The sequence below is a fragment of the Odocoileus virginianus genome, chromosome 16 (genome assembly GCF_023699985.2).
Source record: "Odocoileus virginianus isolate 20LAN1187 ecotype Illinois chromosome 16, Ovbor_1.2, whole genome shotgun sequence".
NCBI lineage: Eukaryota > Metazoa > Chordata > Mammalia > Artiodactyla > Cervidae > Odocoileus > Odocoileus virginianus.
The window spans coordinates 55,019,789-55,035,723 of record NC_069689.1 but is presented as its reverse complement, the minus strand read 5'-3'; the positions used below and the strand labels follow the sequence as shown (position 1 = coordinate 55,035,723).

At 42.7% G+C, this 15,935-nt stretch overlaps 1 pseudogene; it reads left to right on the top strand.

Annotated features, from left to right (window-relative positions):
• The first annotated feature begins 12,109 nt into the window (after positions 1 to 12,109).
• Positions 12,110 to 13,444, top strand: LOC110125817 (neugrin-like; annotated as a pseudogene).
• The last annotated feature ends 2,491 nt before the right edge of the window (positions 13,445 to 15,935 follow it).

Below are 15,935 nucleotides of genomic sequence, written 5' to 3'. Positions count from 1 at the left end.
CTCCAGTATTCTTGCCTACAGAATTCCTTGGACAGAGGAGCCTGGTGGGCTACAGTCCATGGGGCTGCAAAGAGTCAGACGTGACTGACTGACTAACATACACACACACACATTCTCTGTATCATTTGAATATTTTAAAGCTTTTATAATAAAATTATATTTTAAAGAGTAAGTTCAATTCACTTGACTTGTTTATTAATCTGTGATGTTCGCTCCTTTCATTCCTGATTTTTCACATTTCCTTTAAAAACTCACGTCTTTATTAAAGCAGGAAAAACAATATTCAGATAGAAATTGAACTTAGTACCTAATAAATTAATCCATATCTAGGCACTGCTTCATTTTGAAATAAATTCTCTGGATCACTTGAAATATAATTCAGCCACATGTAGTGAAAATTTCCCACAGTTTCTGAGTCAAATAGACTCATATTAAAACTGTGATTCCCCCAATTTCCTAACTGAATAATCAAGGATTTATTTAACAAATTGAGCCTGGTTCACTGAATGTTAAAGTGATTTGGCATAATTTGATGGTTATTATGAAGACCAAATAAAATGTAGGTTAAATGCCTCGCACATTTGGTATTCAAAGACAATGGGAAATTAATCACAGATAATATTAATTGAGATCTTAACTATTTTCTGCCTCTTTCTGTGCATTTAATCTCCTCAACAACCTTGTAAATTAGATACATCTATGATGCCCTCCCTTTTCTGATACAATTAAACAACTTGCCAACAGTTAGTATTTAGAATTTAAATTCAAATTTATCTGACACCAAATTCTGTGTGCATAAACACTAACCTACAGAATGAGAAAACTATATCTGTATCTACACATATATACCTACGTTGTTGCTGTTTGGTCTCTAAGTCTTGTCTGACTTTTTGTGACCCCAGGGCACCTCTGTCCTTGGGACTTCCCAGGCAAGAATACTGGAGTGGATTGTCATTTTCTTCTCCAGGGGATCTTCCCGACCCAGGGTTGGAACGTGAATCTCCCGATTGGCAGGCAGGTTCTTTACCACCGAGCCACCGGGGAAGCCCCTATCTATAACTATATCATCTATATCTATCTATCTATATATACACTTTTAGAAGAAGTCTGTCAATTTTGTGATTCTGACCTGGATCTCAATGAACATGTCTAAGCTACACCATCCAGCTCAGAATCCAATCTTAGTAAGACCTGACTCATATTGAGCCCACCTTGGTTTCTACATCTTATTTTTTAAGGAGTGAGCAACGTTTTTGGAAATTCAAAACCAAACTCAAATGAGATAGTCCAGGATCCCCCAGGTGTTCCCTGTGAGGGTGTGTATTCAGGGGCTTTGAGGTAGAAAATGCTGTCCTTCTTACCAGAAGGATGTTATTCCAGCTCCATGGGCTGCTTCATTTCCATCCTCCTTTCCAAACTGACCACCGCTTACCTTGGAGAACAAGACAATGTCTTCTGGGGCTGCTATTTCTCCTTCAACTCCATATAGTAGTTGATCAGTTACTCCCCCTGTTGCCCATGTGGTCTGAGAGTGGGCTGATATTCAGCAGGGCTGTGTTTTTTGTCCTTGTTTTCGTGGAACCCTCTCTTCCCCTTTCTGCTCACCAACAATCTAACGGTCAGACTTCCATTGTGTCTTGGCTTCCCTGCATCTTTTTCTGAGGCTGATTATATTCTCTTTGCAGCTATTACAATGCTTTCATTAAGCACTAACGGGAACTTCCCACAGTGAGAAAGCAAAACACATACCGACTATAATGTATGTACAAGGTTTAACTTTTAATGGGGCTAGAATTACAGCTCCCTCCTCCTCTTCCTGCCTCTCCTCTTCCTTCTTCTTTTTCCTTTTACTTTCAGAATTTCAGAAAACCTATTTGCAGGGCAAGAATAGAGATGCAGACAAAGAGAAGGGACTTGTGGACACAGTAGGGGAAGGAGAGGATGGGATGAATTGAGAGACTGGTCCTGACATACATAAACTATCATGTGTAAAACAGACAGCTAGTGGGAAGCTGCTTTTAACACAGGGAAGTCAGCTTGGTGCTCTGTGATGACCAAGAAGGTCATGACCTAGTGGGATGGGGCATGTTGGGTGGGAGGCTCAAGAGAAAGGGGATATATGTATATAAACAGCCAGTTTACTTTGTTTTATACCAGAAACTAACACACCATTGTACAGTAATTATACTCAAATTTTTAAAAAAAGTTGGCATCTACTGAAAAAAAATTATTTTTCAAAATACAAAAGCACAGGCTTCAGTTTATTGAGCTTCCTTTCCCCATTTAATAGTCACTAAGTGTATGCTTTACTAACACTGAAACTGAATACTGGCCCATTCTCTGGCATACCTCACACCCATAAGACCTGGCTAAATCCTCTTCTTGACTGCCTGTTGTCAGTGACATCATTCAGAATTCCATGATCTCACTTACTTCAGCCTGAGTTATATTTTTATTACTTATTTAATTTTTTTGGCCTTGCCACACAGTGTGTGGGATCTTAGTTCCCTGACCGGGGATCGAACCCATGCCCACTGCAGTGGAAGCACTGGAATCATGGCGTCTTAACCATGGACCACCAGGGAAGTCCCAGAGTTATATTTTTCAGATGCAGTTCTGGTCACTAAAAGGTTTGGTAGATCTTGGTAATTCTCCATGATCTGAAGAATTAAGTGAGGTGTCATTATCTATACTTGCATGTGTATTAAGAAAGCCCTTTCATATCCTCTAAACTAAAGTACTTCAGAACTTGAAATTTTTTTATTTGTATATAGGCTCATTTTAATCTTATGTTTAGTTTTAGGATCATCAATGTTTATACCACACAGAAAGAGAGATTAATGAAGTAGAAACAAAGTGTATAATAGAAAGAACAAAGTCAAAAGTTAGTTCTTCAATGAAGTCTTATATGTAGAAGACAAAGCTATAAAACTTTTAAAAGAAAGTACAAGAGAATATGGTTGTGAATTCGGCATGTGGGAGGAATTCTTACCCAAGACACACAACGCACACGCCAGAGAACAAGGCTGATAACACTTGACTACATTAAATCAAGAATTTGTGTTTAACAAAAGGCTCATTGATAAAGTGATGGGACAATGTATACTATCTAGAATATATAAATAATTTTAACTGATGAATTTGAAAAAGAAAATAGCTCATAGAAAAATAGGCAAAATTTTGAACAGGTATCACTTAGAAAGGGGCTTCCCATGTGGCTCAGTGGTTAAAAAAAAAAAAAAAAAAAAAAAAGTCCACCTGCCAATGCAGGAGATGCAGGTTTGATCCCTGGGTCTTGAAGATCCCCTGGAGAAGGAAATGGCAACCCACTCCAGTAGTCTTTCCTGGGAAATCCTGTGGCTAGAGGAGCCTGGCGGGCTACAGTCCATGGGGTTGCAAAGAGTCGGACATGATTGAAGTGACTAAACAACAAGAACAAAAAAATGAGTAAATAATGAGATACTATGAAAGGCAATTTACAGTTTCTGATACAGTAAAAACCGTTAGTTGACATTAAAGTTATTATTAATAAAAACATATTGTGGCAAACATCATAAAGAAAAGTGTTTTCATATAACTAATTAAAAATAAGTAAATAAAAAGATGAGACAGCATGGTAGCTTGGGAAAAGAAAGAAACTGAAAATTTAAGGAAGAAAAACAAAACTTAAGAATTTAAAAGTTAAATATAAGGAAATTGAGGTGGGGGCAAAATAATGCTATATCAGGACCTTGAACTTTAATATTAAAAGTTTAAAACATTAGTAGTCTATGGAGAAATTAAAACAATCACAAGAGATAAACCACTTGTTCAGCACTTACAGTGAACTGATTGTGTCAAAGTTAAACTACCAAAGGGTGAATAATAAAAATTAAAGATGATAAATAACTAAAAGGAAATTTATAAAGAAGATTAACAAATCAAAAGTATGAATGCTAGAAGCTCACTCAATATTCAAAAAATATTTATTTGAATTTTTCTCTGTGCCAGGAAAAGTGCTCATTGCTGGGAATGAAAACTCAGACATCAAAGGACATAAAAATGATGCTGCAGTTAAATTATTAAAGGGTAAATAATAAAATATATAAAATATTTAATGGACAAATAGACACACATTTTAAAGGACTATAAAAATGAGAGATAAAAGGGATTATGAAATCTTGAAAGCTTAATAGGTTAAAGTGAGATGAGACAAATTAAGGCACTTTAAAAGAAATGTATTAGTTCAACATTAAGAAACCAAAAAGCATAGTGGTACAAGCACACATTGGGAGTGATCACTTACTGTTGGTATGGCCATGAGCATACCACTAATCTGCCTCCTACTTGTCAGATTTGTAGAAAGTGGATAATCATGGTTCCTATTTGTGGGAGGGGAGTTGTGGAGATAAGTGAGGTCACTGCAGTGAACACAGTGCCTGGCTGAGGTCAGCTCTTGACAATAGTTCAGTTCAGTCGCTCAGTCATGTCCGACTCTTTGTGACCCCATGGACTGTAGCCGGCCTCCCTGTCCATAACCTACTCCCAGAGTTTACCCAAACTCATGTCCATTGAGTCAGTGATGCCATCCAACCATCTCATCCTCTGCTGTCCTCTTCTCCTCCTGCCCTCATTCTTTCCCAGCATCAGGGTCTTTTCCAATGTGTCGGTTTTTCTCATCAGGTGGCCAAAGTATTGGAGTTTCAGTTTCAATATCAGTCTTGCCAATGGATATTCAGGACTGATTTCTTTTAGGATTGACTGGTTGGATCTCCTTGCTGCCCAAGGGACTCTCAAGAGTCTTTTCCAACACCACAGTTCAAAAGCATCAATTCTTCAGTGCTCAGCTTTCTTCATGATCCAACTCTCACATCCACACATGACTACTGGAAAAACCAAAGCTTTGACTAGATGGACCCTTGTCTGCAAAGTAATGTCTCTACTTTTTAATATGTTGTCTAGGTTAGTCATAGCTTTTCTTCCAAGAAGCAAGCATCTTTTAATTTCATGGCTGCAGTCACCATCTGCAGTGATTTTGGAGCCCAAGAAAATAAAATCTGTCGCTGTTACCATTGTTTCCCCATCTATTTGCCATGAAGTGATGAAACCAGATGCCATGATCTTAGTTTTTTGAATGTCGATTTTTAAGCCAACTTTTTCCACTCTCCTCTTTCACTTTCATCAAAAGGCTCTTTAGTTCCTCCTCAGTTTCTGCCATAACGGTGATGTCATCTGCATATCTGAGGTTATTGATATTTCTCCCAGCAATCTTGTTTCTAGCTTGTGCTTCATCTGGCCGGGCATTTCTTATGATGTACTCTGCATATAAGTTAAATAAGCAGGGTGACAATATACAGTCTTGACACACTCCTTTCCCAATTTGTAACCATCTGTTGTTCCATGTCCAGTTCTAACTGCTGCTTTTGACCTGCATACAGGTTTCTCAGGAGGCACGTAAGGTGGTCTGGTATTCCCATCTCTTTAAGAATTTTCCCAGTTTGTTGTGATCCATATGGTCAAAGGCTTTGGCATAATCAATAAAGCAGAAGTAGATGTTTTTCTGGAACTCTCTTGCCTTTTCAGTGATCCAACAGATGTTGGCAGTTTGCTTTCTGGTTCCTCTGCCTTTTTAAATCCAGCTTGGACATCTGTAAGTTCTCGGTTCACGTACCTTTGAAGCCTAGCTTGGAGAATTTTGAACTTTACTTTGCTAATGTGTGAGATGAGTGCAATTTTACAGTAGTGTGAACATTCTTTGGCATTGCCTTTCTCTGGGATTGGAATGAAAACTGATCTTTTCCAGTAATCATTCCCTAAAATAAGTCCCAAATGACTAATTTTGGAAACTATCAGATGGGCTTTCCAGGCGGCTCAGTGGTAAAGAATCTGCCTGCCAATGCAGGAGATGTAGGTTGGATCCTTGGATTGGGAAGATCCCCTAGAGGAGGGCATGGCAACCCACTCCAGTATTCTTGCCTACAGAATCCAATGGACAAAGGAGCCTGGCGGGTTATGGTCCATAGGGTCACAAAGAGTCGGACATGACTGAAGTAACTTAGCACACACCCACGCAACCAGCAAGGACCTGCTATATAGCACAAGGAACTCTGCTCAGTGTTATGTGGCGGCCTGGATGGGAGAGTTTAAGGGAGCATAGATATGTATATGTATTGCTGATTCCATTTTCTGTCCACCTGAAACTATTACAACATTGTTCATCAGCTATACTCCAATATAAAACAAAAAGTCAAAAAAGAAAACAAGTAAACAACAAAAAACCCCACATCCTTCCTTTGCATGTCCTGCTCTGTGTCAGCCTGCAAGGAGTTTCACCATGTGGTCAGGGCAGACTGAAAAAATCACCCCCTGTAATACTAAGCAAGCAGAGAAAAATGAAAACAATCCATCTGGGCTTGGTGTATTCTTGTTCTTTTCCCTAAACTTTACTTTCAGCTTTACCATCCCACAGGAAAAGAAAACGAGCTTTATTTTAGGATATGAATACTTCTGGATGATTTGCACACAGATATTTGTATATGGCATGGAAATATACTAGAAGTGGGAGAAAAAAGAGAGAGAAAGCAAATTGGCAAAAGTCTATCTCAAATCACAGAGGAGGACAACTTTCAGGGATTGCTAAGAGGGAATGTAATACCTTAACTGATCTTATAGACAGGAATATTGGCAATGTCAAGAGTGTTCCATTTTATTCTCCAGCAGAAGCAGAATTTGCAAGCAAATTTGGCAAAGAGAAAGATCCTAAAATGCCTTCTTAACTCTGCACATTTTCTCTCATGCAAAGTGCCAATAAAAAAAGGAAAGAATTGAAGGAGGTACAAAGAGGGGAATGAATTCTAGTTTGCTGTTCTCATGGCAGTGGAGAAAATGAAGCAGGCAGTTGTACATGTTGGGGTTGCACAAGAGAATGTCTTTTCTTTCTTTTCATTTAAAAGTTTTGTTAGTTTCTGTCAATATCAGAATTCTTCAAAGAGCATCTGTAAGTCATGTCTAAGACAGCAGAAATTATCCCAGAACAGATATCCTCTCCACTTTGTCGACTTAGAGCTGGAATGTAAATGAAATCTCTTGAATCTGGTGAAAACACGGAGACGTGGCAATCTGAGGCCACATATTCATAAACGTATGCTTCTCACACATTCACCTTAAAACGACCATGGATGGGGAAGGGTTTGTACCATCACTCGAATTCCAGAAACTTCAAAAACATTTTACAAACCATGATGAAGTTAAAGTGACAAATCAATGCACAGCTGAATTTCCCTTAAGGGGAAATTTAATGCACAGTCGAATTTCAAGAGAGGCAATTTAGTCCACCTGGGTAAAGCCTATGCCTTCCAAGTTTCATTGAAATAACCAGAGAAATATGGAAACAGGCAGAGAAAACCAGTCTCAGGACTTAGAAAGGGAAAATGACCTTAGTATGCCAGAAACTTTGGGGAACTTCTACAGGATAGACACACACAGGACCAGATCAAGGGAGCACCAACCACTCTGAAAGCTCTGAAAACCTCAAGTTCACAGCTTAGATTGGGAATGATGGCAACCATGGGCCACTGAAGAGACAAGGTGGGTATCTCCAAAATCTCAGCAAAATTGTTGGTGCTGATGGGAAGAAGAGGGTCATCTCTCAGCTGCCTTTTGCATAAGGTTTTTTTTTTTTGTTTTTTTTTTGTCTAGAAAGGATTTTTTTTTTCATTTATTTTTACTAGTTGGAGGCTAATCACTTTGCAATATTGAAGTGGGTTTTGTCATGCTTTTGAACTGTGGTGCTGGAGAAGACTCTTGAGAGTCCCTTGGACAGCAAGGAGATCAAAACAAACAATCAAAGGAAATCAACCCCAAATATTTATTGGAAGGACCGTTGCTGAAGCTGAAACTCCAATACTTTGGCTACCTGATGTGAACAGCTGACTCATTAGAAAAGACCCTGATGCTGGAAAAGGTTGAAGGCAGGAGGAGAAGGGGGCAGCAGAGAATGAGATGGTTGGATGGCATCACTGACTCAAAGGACATGAATTGGAGCAAACTCCGGGAGATAGTGGAGGACAGAGAAGCCTTGCAGGATGCAGTCAATTGGGTGTCAAAGAGTAGGACATGACTTAGTGCCTGAACAACAACAGAATAGCAGGCTGTGAGTAGCCATCTGCGACCTTAAGACGTATTCATCTCTAGTTCTTGCCCTGGATTGAGTCTGAGTAACCCAGCTCTGAATATGTCCTTTGCACATCATCCCTAGCCTCACTAAACTTGGTGACCAGGGTCATGGGCTTCAGTAGACACATAAGTGTCCTGGGATGATACCAGGGGTTTTAAGTGGTAAGATGCAAAGGGAATCCTTCTTGCTCAATCCTTCTGTGTGTGTGCTCAGTCACTTCAGTCATGTCTGACTCTCTGCAACCCCATGGACTGTAGCCTACCAGGTTCCTCTGTCCGTGGGATTCTCCAGGCAAGAATACTGGAATGGCTTGCCATGCTCTCTTGCAGGGGGATCTTCCTGACCCAGGGATGGAACCTGAGTCTCCTGTGGCTCCTGCATGCAGGCAGATTCTTTATGCTGAGCCACCGGGGAAACCCTGTTGCTGCATTACTAATGGGCAAAGTGTTGCCTGCGGTCAGAGGAACACTGGTTAAAAAGGTAACAGACATGGCCTCTGGGCTCACATGGTGGTCAGGGTCCTTACTTAAAGCCAGGTCAAACAATCTGTAAAAGTGACCTATTGCTATACTTAGTATGCCCCTGCCCCAGCCTCTGCTGGCTCCTCTGTTCATCACTTCCCTCCTAGCATTTCATCATCCTTCAGGCCCCAGGTAAATGCATATGTGTGAGTGTGTGTGTGTAGGATGGGTTCAAAGGAGAAAGAGTTGCCCTCCTGGCTAATTTTTTCCTAAAGTCTTTGTCTAATCTTTCACTCCTTCTGTTTTCTCTCCAGACATGTGTTTTTATATCAAATCAAATAGCAGCTACTTTTATCCCTGCTGTCACACTCTCCTTCAGAAATAACGAGCAGAGAACAGACCAGCTCCTACACAGAACCAATGTTTCTGAACTGTGCTGTTGGAGAAGGCTCTTGAGAGTCCCTGGGACTGCAAGGAGATCCAGCCAGTCCATCCTAAAGGAAATCAGTCCTGAATATTCAATGGAAGGACTGATGCTGAAGCTGAAACTCCAATACTTTGGCCACCTGATGCGAAGAACTGACTCATTTGAAAAGACTCTGATGCTGGGAATGTTTGAAGGCGGGAGGAGAAGGGGATGACAGAGGATGAGATGGTTGATGGCATCACCGACTCAATGGACATGAGTTTGAGTAAACTCCAGGAGTTGGTGATGGACAGGGAAGCCTGGCATGCTGCAGTCCATGGGGTCGCAAAGAGTCGGACATGACTGAGTGACTAAACTGAACTGAACTTAATAGAGAAACAGACATAGCGAATAGAATTATGGACTTGGGGAGAGGGGATGGGAGTGTGAGATGTTTGGAAAGAGTAACATGGAAACTTACATTACCATATGTAAAATAGAGAGCCAATGTGAACTTGCTGTATGGCTCAGGAAACTCAAACAGGGCCTCTGTATCAACCTAGAGAGGTAGGGTAGGGAGGGAGATGGGAGGGATGTTCAAAAGGGAGGGGATATATGTATACCTATGGCTGATTCATATTGAGGTTTGACAGAAAACAACAAAATTCTGTAAAGCAATTATCTGTCAATTAAAAAATAAATAATTTTTTTAAAAAGAGGCTCTTTAGTTCCCCTTTGCTTTCTGCCATAAGGATGGTGTCATCTGCATGTCTGAGGTTATTATAAATAATTTAGAGATGATTTAAAGTATACAGGAAGGTGTGTGTAGGTTTTATGCAAGTACTACACCATTTTATGAAAAGGATTTGAGCATCCATGAGTTTTTCAGAAGATTTCACATTGCTTCATCATTGTCATCTTTTATTGTTAACCATTTGGACATGTGCTCCATGAGAGCAAGACCTTCAAGTGGTCATCACTCACTTAAAAGAGTACCCAGCACTACAGAACAAATATCCAGTGAATTAATGACACCCCCAACTCTTTCCTAGTAAGGAAAGCTGGAGCCTTTTGCATTGTTCTATAGCCTCTTATTGGGCTTTCCTGGTAGCTCAGAGAGTAAAGAATTTGCCTACAATGTGGGAAATCTGGGTTCCATTCCTGGGTTGGGAAAATCCCTTGGAGAAGGGAATGGCTACCCACTCCAGTATTCTTGCCTGGAGATTTCCATGAACAGAAGAGCCTGCTGCACTACAGTCCATGGGATTGCAAAAGCTGGACATGACTGAACAACTAACACAAAGCCTCTTATTAGAGGAAAGGTCAAGACATATTTTACAGTCTAAAAGTTTATAATGATATACTCTTAAAGAAGCTTGAATTTTCATACAACTATTTCCATATTTAAAAAAACTTATGTGAAAAAATATACCCATTGCTTTTCTTTTTCAAATATTTATTTATTTAGCTGTGAGGTTTTAGTTAGTTGTGGCATATGGGATCTACTTCTCTGACCAGGGGTCAGTCTTGAGTCCCCTGCATTGGGAGTGCAGAGTCTTAGCCACTGAACCACCAGGGGAGTTCTGCCCATTGTTTGTTGTTTACTACTCTGAATTTCTTATCTGAGTCAGAAAGGTCTCTCCTGGTTTTCGTCATCTTGCTACTTATTTTAAATCATTTTTTCAGTATGAATTTTATTACTCCAAACTAAGTCATGACCTGGGTAACTATGATGGTGTGATCACTCACCTAGAGCCAGATATCCTAGAGTGTGAAGTCGAATTGTCCTAAGGAAGCATTACTAAGAACAAAGCTAGTGGAGGTGATGGAATTTCAACTGAATTGTTTCAAATCTAAAAGATGATGCTGTTAAAGTGCTGCAGTCAATATGCCAGCAAATTTGGAAAACTCATAGCGGCCACAGGACTGGAAAAAGGTCAGTTTTCATTTCAATCCCAAAGAAGGGCAATGTCAAAAACTGTTTACCACACAATTGCACTCATTGCACATGCTAGCAAGGTAATGTTCAAAATCCTTCTAGTGAGGCTTCCTGAAGGAAATCGACCCTGAATATTCATCGAAAGGATTGATGCTGAAGCTGAAACTCCAATACTTTGGCTACCTGACATAAATGCTGACTCATTGGAAAAGACACTGTTACTGGGAAAGATTGAGGGCAGGAGGAGAAGGGGGTGGCAGAGGATGAAACGGTGGGATGGCATCACTGATTCAGTGGACAGGAGTTTGAACAAACTCGGATAGCTAGTGAAGGACAGGGAAGCCTGGCTTGCTGCCGTCCATGGGGATTTACATCCTTTCAGCCAGGCCTCCCCTTGTTGCTCATTTCTAACTTCCTTCCTAACAGTGGACACTTTAATTGTTTTCACTCATTCACTTTAACATATAGTGCTCCAGGGCATAACATTGTGTACACATCAGTCTACATATCTGCCAGAAGTAGGGCTGCTGAACCCAAAGGTAAATGTATTTGCATCTTGATAAACATTGCTAAATAGTCCTCCATGGGTCATATTCCATTTTTCATTCTCATCAGAATAACTCTGGAGTTGAGACTAGAATAAGGGGGGTTTTATAGAGACGATCAAGATTTTATAAGCCTATAACACCTCTCTTTTTCAGCTTCCTCTCGTGTATTGAATACCAGCCTTTTCAACATTTCCATCTTCTTATCTATCACCTCCCCTTGGGGACCAGTAAATATCTTTTTATTCAGAGAAAAGTAAGGCCTTTAGGTAAAAAGTTATTAAAGTGTCTTGGCTTCCTCCTTATCTTCCACTCTCCGTCTTGTATTCTGTTCACATCACTGGGGAAGTGGCAGTCCTTCACTTGTCTAGGACCAGTCCTCTGGGTGCTCTAGATCAAATCCCTACATAATTCCTCAGGGACCTCAATGTGTCAATTTAATGTTGCTGGTGTTGTGGGTCAGGCTCAGTCTATCAATAACCAGTGCTGTGACTGGATCAGCCCTTGTGGGTCTTAAAATGACAAGATGCCTTTCAATAACCATCAAGAAACGTTGGCAGAGGGGTGGGGGGAAGTTTAACACTTACAGGACCTGGAAATTACATGGCGAACCTGAGGCCACACAGCACAGTCTTGGGTAGAGAGAACTGCAAGAGCCTGCAGTTCTACTTTTATTGGGGTTGAGCACTGGCGTCTAGGGTTTTTTGGGGGGTGGAGCCTAGGATTTTGAGGGCTCACTCATTATTGGTGAATTTAACAGGAATTTAAGACACAGGAAGAGAAAAAGCAAGTGGCCCAAGTGGTTAATCATTGAAGTAAACGATAATCTCTAAAACAAAGGGCCTCAGTGTGGAGGTGGGGGGTGGGGATGGGAGGAGCCAGGCTTTTTATCCAGTTGTGTGGCTGGCAGTGTGTTTATTGAAGACAGTCATCTTCAAAATGCATGCCTTGGCAAGCAAAGCTTAAGTCAATCATTTGGATTATACACACACGCACACAAAACAAAACCCAAAGGGTTTTAGAAAACAAGTTGTACCTGTTAGGGTCCACAAGGGGCTCAGAGCATATTATTTAAAAATGGACCATTGCAGTGACCTGACAAACAAGGGATGATGTCACAATGGCCGCATCGCCCTGGTGGCATCCTGTTTTTCCTTAAGGCAATGTCCTGTTTTTCCCTGCTGGTGCCAGTTTCTCAAGACTACGTGACCACCTGCCTGTGAGACCCCTCTGACTACGTGATCACAAGACCCCAGCTGCAGGTTGAAGATAAACTAAGGCCCCCTCCCTTCAGGGCACAATTTCCCATCGATAGGGTATAAGAAGGGTTGGCTGTAAGGCAGATCACTGGTTTCTCTCTAAAGCCAGTCACTTCCTCTCTTCCTATAATAAATCTTTCTCTGCCTGAAAGCCCAGCTCACTCTCTTTTTCTCTGCGCTCGCCTTCCAGTAACCACACTGGAACAAAAACTGAAGCAGGATCAAAAAGTCCTTAAGAAACTGGACTTGCCCACTTGCTCCAGGAGCTCCCAGGCCCTGGAGATTCCTCAAAACCACTTTCTGCAAGCCAGTCTGTATCAGGCTCTTTGCTGATGCCTGGGGATGAAGCCTCATCCAAAGGCCATGGTCACAGCACAGCTTTGAAAGCAATTGAATTGAACACTCACAGTACCGATACACCAAGGAGACAGAAGGAAAGGAATAAAGGAGTCCAGGGCTGGAGGAGGGGAAGTGCTTTATGCCTTTTGCTGCTGCTCTAGGTCACCCCACCAGCGACTGTGGGGGCACCAGAGGAACTGACAGTGATAGACTGCCCAGCCACAAGAAGCTGGAAGAGCTGAAGGCTGGGGACCCAGGGGACAAGATCTTCAGCAACAGAGTTGTGCAGAGGGGACAAGAGTTCTTCGACAGCAATGGGAACTTCCTGTAGAGAATCTGAGCCAGAGACGTGCCACGTGACACACAGCCAGGCAAGAATATTTGGTTCTGCCTGGGTTTCTGTGTATGGATTATCCACCTTGGAAGTGGGGGAAATGATGAGTTTGGAATGTGAGATGAAAGGTTTGAATCTGACAAAGGGCAGAGGACTTCACAGGGCAGATGTGCCTGGGAGGGGGGCAGTGACCCGCCACGTGCAGTCCAGTCTCCTGGAGCAGAGCTCCTGCTCTGATTCACATGCATCTGCAGGACTCACCCTTCTTGCATGTGCTCTTTGACTTTCTCTGTTACTGTTGTTACAATAATCATACATAATGGCCTGCCTCAGAGAATCCTGCCCCTCCGCCTGACTGTTAAACTAAAGTGCCTTTGTTCAGAACTCTGTCCACCTGTGGATGGCAGGAAAGAAGAAATTAACACATCCCCTGCCTGCGACTTGCCATTCTACAAGATATTTGCAAGATTAACAGCCTTTTTAGTTTGTCTCCTTACCTCTTCTATCTCTAATTCATAAAAGAACCTGGCATCCAGAACCCAACAAGATGGTTATTTGGAGACATTAATTGGCCGTCTTCTTGGTCAGCCAGCCCTCAGAATGCAGCTGTATTCTTTGCCTCCACACCTCATGTCAAGTGGTAAGCATAGCGAGCTTGGACGGTTGACCCTGCTCCTGACCTCTGTCTGCAGCTGATTTTAAACTGCATCCTAAGCAACTCTGTGCCTGCTACAAAGGGAGGGAGCTTGTTCCCAAGCCCCTCCCAGGGCACAGGGCTCACATGGGCAGACCCCTCCCAGGGCAGGGGGCCCGTCTGGGCAGGACTCAGCACACAGGAACCGTGCACAGAGCCCTCGTTGAAGAGCACCCCAGCCCTCTTCCTGGGCAGACCCCTCCCAGGGCAGGGGGCCCGTCTGGGCAGGACTCAGCACACAGGAACCGTGCACAGAGCCCTCGTTGAAGAGCACCCCAGCCCTCTTCCTGGGCAGAGCTGGCCCCGAGCACCTCAGAGCAGGATCTGGACTAACTAACAGCCGCTCCTGGACAGTTCAGTGACCCTGGGCTTCATTCGATGCAGCCTCCCTCCACCAGGTCTTCCAGAGGCTTCCACTGCACCAGGACCCTGGGCACCTCTTTCCACCCACCACCCCTCTTTTGCCTGACTCCTGGGTTCCTCTCCTTAGGAGAAAGCCTCCTTGAAATTCTCTCCCACTCATTGTAAGGTACAGTTCCGGCGAGGCAGAAAAGGAAAGACGACCTCAACAGAAGTAGGTTACCTTTATTTAGGCAAGGAGGGGCGACAGTCGGCCTAACGACCAGGCTGAGCGCTGAAAGGGATCAGGGAGGCTTCATACTTATAGGGAGGTTTGCGGAAGTGATAAAGGAAACATCAATCAGGTGGGATATTTTGAGTATTCTTTTGTTGAAATGACACCTGCAGTTGGGCAGGGGGTGATAAGTCTTCTGGGCGGGTGTAGGGGGTGGTAGGTATCCGGACAGGGGGTGGTAAGTCCCAGACAGATGCAACTGGCCTGGAGCATCAGGATGGAACTAAAGTTGTGCTTTGTTTTCTCTGAAGTTAGATGATTCAGCAAGGGGCCTTCGAGACTGCTGTTCTCTTTTCTAGGCCCAAAAGACTCCTTCACTCATGGCCCAGAAAAAATGATTAGAAATCAGGCCAGAGCTTCAGCCCCATGTCCATCCTGACCCTCAAGACTGCACTTCTGCTCCTTGCACCTGGCCAGCACAACAAGCCTGATTTTCTCAACTATGAGCCCCTGGGCTGTGAGGATTGGCTGACCTGGATGAGTCAGCCAGCCCTTCTCAGCAATGCCTGGGTTGAGGTCTTTATAAACACTCCCCTCCAGGAGGTGGGACTTCCCTGGTGGTTCAGTGGTAAATGAATCTACCCACAATGCAGGAGATGCAGATTCCATCCCTGGGTCAGGAATATCCCCTGGAGAAGGGAATGGCAACCCACTCCAGTATTCTTCCTTGAGAAATCCCCTGGACAGAGGAGCCAGGCGGGCTACAGTCCATGGGGTCACAAGAGACTGAACTTACACTTAGATCTTGATCTTTAAAATCTGTTGCTAAGCCATTCTGACTCTTTTGTGACCCCATGGACTGTAGCCCACCATGCTTCTCTGTCCATGGGATTTCCCAGGCAAGAATACTGGAGTGGGTTGCCATTCGCTTCTCCAGGGGATCTTCCTGACCCAGGGATCCAAACCTGAGTCTGTTGCATTGACAGGTGGGTTCTTTACCACTGAGCCATACTAAGATGGGATCTTGATCTTATTTGGAGTTTATTCTTGTGTATGGTATTCGGGACTATTCTAATTTCATTTTCATTTTCACTGTTCAAGGAACCAGTGAGGTAGGAGATAGATGGGCTCCAGGTTGGAAATTCACAATCAGCCAGCCTCCGCTCTGCATTTCCTGAGGCAACATAGGTGGGTTCCAGTTGAGGTATGTATGTATGTATGTATGTATT